This window comes from Antedon bifida, chromosome 4, assembly GCF_963402885.1.
Source record: "Antedon bifida chromosome 4, ecAntBifi1.1, whole genome shotgun sequence".
NCBI lineage: Eukaryota > Metazoa > Echinodermata > Crinoidea > Comatulida > Antedonidae > Antedon > Antedon bifida.
The window spans coordinates 30208849-30217199 of NC_136229.1; the positions used below are offsets into that span (position 1 = coordinate 30208849).

The window sequence follows — 8351 nt, forward strand, 5'->3', positions numbered from 1 at the left end:
TTTCTAAACTGTACAAAATTCATACTATAAACGCACAGTTGATGCCGACGTTCCAACCCTCTCGATTTCTCCGGGCGTCTCCCTAATTTTCATCTAATACCTTCAAAATTTTGGTTTTAGCTTAAAAACATTTTTCAAAACCATGGTTACTGTCTGAATTCTGAAGTCAAATCTGGTTAACAATTAAAACCCCTGAAATTGCTAACTTGAGGGTTGGAACGTTTAAATATGTAGGCTGGTAATGGTTAAGAAACACTTATTTTTCCATTCACAATATAGTACCATGAGGTATGTGATGCATATATTCTCTACTTGGATTAACCATGGACAGTGTTATTGATGTCTTTTAGGTTGCCTCCCCTCTAGAAAATGAACTTGTCTCTCTTATGGATAAATATTCCCCCATTCAAAAAGCATACAATAGACCTGTACTAATGTAACAGGCTTCAGTACCATCCGGTTTTGATCAAAGAAGCAAGAGTAGTCTGGACTATGAAATCATTTTAATAACAATTTGGTTCAAAGGATTTTGTTTGGCAATTTATAACATACTGTAGTACATGGAGAACATACATATAGACTTTCAACCTCCAACCTATTATCAAAAGTAGGTCTATTGACCTAAATTACTGTAGTTTGAGCCCCACGTCAAGATTCTAGAGCATTTCACTTCGTCCTCTATAAAATACTATGTTAGACCTACAGAGTGAAGTTGAGTGTCACTGTTGCAAAATAATGTAAGAGGAAATAGGTTCCAGTGCAGGGACCCTATTCCCTAAATCCTTGATTTACACATCTATAATCTAGCTGGTGACTAGAAAATACCAAATAATGTAAGCTGCAAGCAGGACATTGCCCTTGCCCTGTGTTGCACCTTTTACTGACTTTTATGGATATTACTTGTAACCCGGAACTTAGACAGGAAGAAATAGATCCACACAACATACTAATCCAAGGGCTTGACTTCTACCACAGACTGCTTTAGGAGGCTTTAAAAACAATTTGAACATTTGGTTTGTAATACAAGTTTAACTTTTAGATGTAAATTCAGAGGATTATTTTAATCTATACTAAGAAAATGTGTTGCTAATTAATGTGGTATAATGGATGGGTTTCTATAAACAGTACATCGATCAAAGTTTGAGTAATTTTTGGATGATTTTTTCGCACTTTCAAGTGTGAAGAATGAATTAACAGCCAAACTAAACAAATCTTGCTGAAAATATTTGGATTTAAGGCGAAACTGGAATGTTTTAAATATTAAATCTGTTCTGATTTTTTAATAAGGAAAGTTTAAGTTCAGATATTTAGCTTGGACTAAAAAAATAATTGTTGAATTGGCAGGGCATTTTGGGCGTGGTAAAAAATAACAATTCAAAACAAAGGGAACAAAAGCTAACAGACACCTCTATAATAATACAAAGTTGATAACATGGTAGAATCATGGGAAGAGGGAGAGTTGTTTCTTCAAGAAAAGCATATATTTTAGGTATTTTTTTGGGTGTAGTATGGTAACATATATTTAATCAAATAAATGCCCCCTAGATATACAACATCATTAATATCAAGAAGTAATAAAAAAAAAAAGAATGAATTCAAACTATATTGATTATAAAAAAAAAGAAATAACACCATTCTTACAATCTTACAATTTAATATGACCTGATTTAATTTTTAGAAATCGTTTTAACCTTCATGAAAGGAAGAGTTTTAACAGCTTGGAAATAATATATTGAAAATGATATAATAATCATTGTTCTTTTTTTATATTGACATTTTTCCTATATTTCCAAGTATACTATGAATTGGAACTGAATATTTAAATTATTTTTAGAAAAAAAACAAACAAATTGGTTAATATTTTACCGGTATAAACAATTTTGAAATATATTAACGTCATTTCTATAGTTCAAAATTGTTTCCTATATTTTCAAGTACTGTATACATTGAGACTGAGAAACAATGCAATCATTGCTAGACAAAAATAAAAGCACTATCAAATTGGTTAATATTTTACCGGTACGTACATGTATATATAAATATTAGAACGTATTAATGCCATTCCTATAGTTAAACAGTTTTCCCTATATTTCCAAGTACTGTATATACATTGAGACTGAGAAACAATCGATAAATGATGTTTAGACAAAACAAAAATTGGTTTTAATCTATTGGTTTATATCCATAAAAGGAAGTTGGAAATGAAATTATACATACAAAACACACAAAAAACATCCTACTCAATGACAGAGGAAAATTACAAAATAGGTCTAATGATATTGAAAATATCATTTAAGCTCTGTAGAAAATACCCATTCCTATCATATTGGTAGTTACTTAATAATTAGTGACAATTTAATCATCATACGTGATAATAACATCCAAGTTGCTGGTAGAAATCACAGGTAAATGTCAAAAAGCTAGCCTGGAAACTGATGGCACTATAAATAGCCTTAAGCTGGTTTTAGTGTTTTTCTAGCTCAAAGTGTCACAAAGTACAGGCAGTCATTGATGTTGACTACAGGTATTTTAATACACAGATAATTTTGTGCCTAAAGACTTAAAAGGGGTCTTAAAAGTCAGATTCCCAAAGGCAAAACAGATCTTGATAGCTGTTTCCAATAACACTTAATGAAAGAATATTGAAATTGTATTTGTGAAACAACATACAATGTACACAGGATTGTAAAAGAATAAATAAACACTTTGGTGTTTCTTTTTTTAATACTTCCTAAAATAAAGTATAGTATGTATAGCATAAGGCTGGCCTAGCTTAAATACAAAAATCGTAACGTAATACACGGATTCAAAACGTGAGGTATCAACCGAATGGTGTTATATCACTATTTCACGATTCACTTTATCGACCTCTTTTGTCTCTGACCCAAAATGGCAAATACCACTCATACTATACTTGCAAATCAATTTGCTTACTGTAGTTTCACGACAATCATGGGAAGAACATATCTCAAGAACTCAATAGTTCTGTTGGAGCAATTCAGTAGACCTTGATCTTCCTGTTACTGAAAATTACTGTAGTTACTATAGTCCTGTTATTACTGGTAAAATAACACAGAATGCTTAACTATACATTGGCACTGATTTCCCATGCCCTTGTTAGAAACTAATAGTGGCACTAATTCACAAAATACAGTGTTTCTGACAATGCTTATAATTTCATAATAGACCCTACTTTATTCAGCACAGCATTGTGTTGTGTTGTACCTTTACAGCGATTTTATAAACGTCTTGTTTTGGTTGCTTATTTTACAGGGTTACAAGAATGCGGATTTAAAATATTATAATTGGGCCAATGTTTACTTTATAAGTGAAGCCAAAAAAGGGGGGACTTTTGTTAAGTTTAATAAAAACATCAGATCACATGGTTTTGTACAATCAGGCTAGTGCAAACAACTGTGACATGACATAGATCTGGATCCTTTAAAAACTTAGTAAGATTCTTAATTTTAATGAAACAATACTAAACCTACATAGAACTGTTTTGTCAGGCATGATTTTATATTTTCAACACATGTATCCTTAGGGACAATTGTGTTGAAAATAACAATAATACTGTAGTACAGTATAATGAACAAATTTTGAACCCATCTTCTACACATCAATAAAAGTAAATAAGTACTATGCAGACATACAGTGTACAATGTATTGTACAGTATGTTTTCATTACAAACCCAAAGTGTGATTTCGTTTACCTGGATAAACAAACATTGGCCTTATATATCCAAGGAGAATTCCACAACACAAAATTGATAAAAAAAAATTTAAACTGATGTATAATTGTAATGTGAGATTGGGAATAACCTGTGTTTTGCATTCTAACTAACTGTGCTGAATTGTTCTGTACAGTATACAGATGTGTGGATGATGTACTGTACTTAACAATATTCATATCGTACAGCTGCCATTAGTCACTCATTTGAATGCAGCGATAGGGACTGAGATAGTCCAGTGTACACTGAAGTATACACTCTACCAGAAAATGCACATTTGTACACTGGATGTCCAGTTTTTCCAGAACCATGGACAGGACATACCATGATACAATCTGTGTAACCCATAAGTGTAGACCAATGGTTATTTATTAAACTTGGAAATTGGAAAAGAGTTGCATTATAATAACCACCAGTGAAATGTAGCTACAGTACTACTATTCCTAATTCAATTTCACCTAAATTTGAATGATTAAATTAATTATTTCCTTTCTATGCATCACTGATTTTGTGATTGACAGGTAAACAAGCATACAGGGGTACAACACATGTGAGATGAAATCAACAGTAGGTACAGTACAGTATCTACTGTATGGAGTTATTGTATGCTTTCATTTTGCATCATAAAGCAAGGTCACATCGTACAGCAAAGTAACTCAACAACGCTTTTATTACAAACTGCAGTATCGGAGATCGGGGAAGAAATCCTTTATTGAGTTTGGTTGGTAAAATCGTAATTTTGGGTTATGTGTCATAAGCATCATACACTGACTTTGACCTTAACAAAATTCAGTAAGACTTAAGAGGTTGCTTCCATTTAAATTTCTAGTTCAGACCTACGTATGGTGTAGTAGTGTACTGTACGCCATGAGATCTCCATCTGAACAGTTGAAAAACAGAACATGACATGCAGACAAACATGAACCAATCAAATGGTAAGGATACACTGAGTTGTACAGTATTACCAGATAATACTGTATCTGAACTTTTACTAACAAAGATGGTATAAACAAATAATTAACTAAAACTGTGATGATTCTCCCAAGAGTTCAGTGTATTCCAACTAGTGACTCATAATGATATCAAGTTGTATGTATAAAGTACGGATCAAAACATGATAAGTACATTATTCATCTGATTATCATCACATAACATGCCTATTTACATTAATTACACAAATGTGTATTTTATAGACTAATGTCCTCTTAACTGAGAGGACATTAGAATTTGGTACACTAATAAGGTCCAAAAAATATCATTCAATGACAATGATGAAAATGAATGAATGAAAATGACTCAATTTAGTGTTATAGTATCAGTGTACAGTACCTAAAAAAGGGATTAAATCATCTTTTTCGTGCCTAGCTTACCTGGATAAACAGACAATAGCTCTCTCTTTCCAAAGAGAGGATAAAATTAAAAAAAGGAAAAGTTCAGTTGAGCACCCTATCAGATAATGAATGGTAACATCTGCGAACTGCACCCTCATTCCACATACTGTACCAGTGTCATTTCTTTTGTACCCTCTCTTGACTTAATTTCATAAAATAATTATTTCTTGTTTTAAAATGAACAACTCTAGATCCATAGATGTTTTACTCTAAAATTTAAAAACACTCACGAAATAACACCTCAACATAAAATGTCAATGAAGAAATGGACATTTAGCTAAAAGTGTATCAAATTATTCAGTAAATTTGCTTTGAAACTCAACGACAATGGTTAAACTTAAACTGCAATGAAAACTGGTCATTAACATTGCAGTATTCAATAACTTAAGAAATCTGACAATTGACAATGAAGTAATCAGTCTAAAGGTGATGTCACAAACACGTTTACTAATATAAACCTTTATTTAAAAAAAAAATAAGAACAATAAACATAACCTGAAGACATTCCATTTTGATTATTGAACAATGATTCTCTTTAAAGACCTTTAATAAAACGTTCCTAGCCTTGGGCAGTAATAGTAGGATTTCAGAAGTTGAACAATAAAAAGTTAATTCTGCAGTGCTGTAGGCCTATGACACTGGTGTCAACATCTCCAACTGTGGTTTCTACTAATGAATCAAAACACCACAAGGACAATTATCTCTTTCTTGACAATTGTTTCATCACAGAAAAGAAATCAGTTCATGATTCATGTATCAGTAATTATCGAACACCCACTCATTATTGGTAATAATTACCTTCTTAGATTCAACAACAAGTAATTAGACAAACATGTGTATATTGTATTGACAAACATTCATGAGCCTTGATGAGCGGTGTACACATTACAGGATATGCTTAAAAACCATGTACTTTCTATTAGAACTAAAGTAGCCACTTTAAGATGGAGTTACAGTTTTGAATCGAGTCAAGTGCTCAGACATAGCAGTTTAAGAAGTACAGTTAACAATTTGAGTTAAAAACGAAAGTTTCGAAAAAACAAACTACTACTGTATTTTCAATGATAGTAACATACATGAAAACTTTCTCTTTTGGCCGAGAGATTCCAATTTATTTACTTGTCTTCTGGCCGGACATCATGCTTGCAGTTTTATCATATTTTCTCCCAGGTTAAGGTCAATCATAATCTATGCTTTTTTAAAAACTGTCCTTTCCTAAATTTTGTTTTCAACTTTAGATGACTGTATGTGGATGAATTATTGCTTGCAGTAAAACTGTACAAAGGAACCCAGTAAGCAAGGCAGGAATAATATCTAAAATACAAGGATTGTAGAGTTACAATAATACAGCAGTTTTGTTTGTAGCTGTAAATGAATTACAAAACATTTGTTTTTACTACACTGCACTATTAAAGGAATAAAATGTGTAATTCTGATTTATATCAAAAATAACAATTAAGTTTTTCATTCTATAAACTCCTCAGTATTCATGGAATAGTTTGCTAAAATTGAAATTAAAATAGTTTTTCCTGTAAAATTGGCAGATGAATATTTCTTAAAAATAACAACTGATAATTTAATGGTACATGATTTTCACTGATTGTAATCGTTGTATAGTAAAAGGCAATGGTGTATATTAGATCATTTCCCATTCACAATCACTAAACATTGATTGATTCCAAGTGAATGCATTTGACACGTTTACTGGACTGTTCATAATTCCAACAGTCCGACAAACTATGAGATTGCTTGCCAGATATAAATATCAAATTATTAGGCCTACTAGAAACATATTTTTACATTTCTCTCCATTAAAAGACCAATGAGATAGTGGTCTTTTATATAGGCTCAGACTTTATCTGCTAACTGTATGATGGGTTACCAGTAAATTTCACTTGTTGAAGGGGACAACTTTTTGTTGTTTATTTTAAATACTTATTATTACATAAATACATAATAAAAATACAGTATATTTTGCATATTTTAATGCTTATAATAAAACATCCCACTGACGGGATTTGAACCACTAATCTCTATCTAAATTTAGACCACACATCAAAACGAGGAGGGCAACAATAAAATAAACAATAAACATCAAATTAAAATTTAAAAACAAAAATGTAAAACCCATTTTTTAGACCAGACGTAGGTATACATTGTGAATATTATTAAACTGACTAATTTGAAATAAAAATAGGAAATATAATAGAGTATCCCAGAACTTTAAAATCTCAAACAGTTCAGGGATGGTTGCTGCCAGCATGATCATTTCAATTCAAAATAAAATTATTTTTACTGAAGTAAATGCTAAAATATGTTCTGGCCTTATCTGGTAGCAGGAGAATACTTAAGTATATCATATTTGATGTTGGAACATATACTAATTAGAAATAATGTAAGAAAAGGGTTGGTAAAGAAAGGCCAGGCCCCAGGGTAGGCCTGGAATAACCACCTACTGTTTAAATCACTACCAGAAAAAGCCTTTGTGCCCCGCCCTGGAATATACCGTGGCTGCTTCCGGCCTAGTGGTCTCCACAGCTGATCACACTTGCTTATCCCCGGTGTGTGCTCATCTTTGAAATGATATTTTTCAGCCGCATCAACTTTCGCTTACAGAAAGTACTAAATTATATCATAGACCATAGTATACATTCATTTATTACATAAAAATTAAATAAATTTACCTTAGAAAAGTATTATTAAATCCTCATCTCAACAATTGTATATATTATTAGAACATCCAGAAAATACACAACCGCTCCGTTTGTTAAATCTTGCTCAGTCAAGCATCACTTAGGGAAAAAAATACTTCCACTTGATTGGACCTTTGCAAAAAACCACTGCCTCCTCTCTTTTAACTTAATTACGCCCTCTACAGTACAGTAAAGTACGTACTTTACCAAATGGATAAAATCCTACTGTCTTACTTATTTTATCGATGATCAAACTATTAACTCCGAAAAAAGTGAGGCAGGTCATTATAGCTGTATTGTATTTCATCTTCCTTTTGGGAATACTGCATTTAACTGCGATTTATGTTTATTTATTGTGATTTATGTCTCTAGATTTGTATTTATTCAAATCCACATAAGCCTACATTTTTGTTCCAAAAGGCACAACAAAATAATAAAAATCATACCATACTTTTAGTTAATAGTTAATTTTATTTATAGAGTTTGCTTGTATCTTGCGATTCTTGTTATTTTTTACTACGCTGAGGAATCGCCCT

General features: G+C 31.8%; 1 protein-coding gene across 9 annotated transcripts in view; it reads right to left on the reverse strand.

Moving 5' to 3' along the window:
• LOC144841532 (unconventional myosin-X-like) overlaps positions 1 to 7895 on the reverse strand; it is a 92341-nt gene extending 84446 nt beyond the window's left edge. For all 9 annotated transcript variants that reach the window (XM_078697902.1, XM_078697908.1, XM_078697901.1 and 6 more), the window contains exon 1: positions 7807 to 7895. The gene's annotated coding sequence lies outside the window, so the exon portion shown is untranslated. The remainder of the gene's footprint in view (positions 1 to 7806) is intronic.
• Between the last annotated feature and the right edge of the window lie 456 nt (positions 7896 to 8351).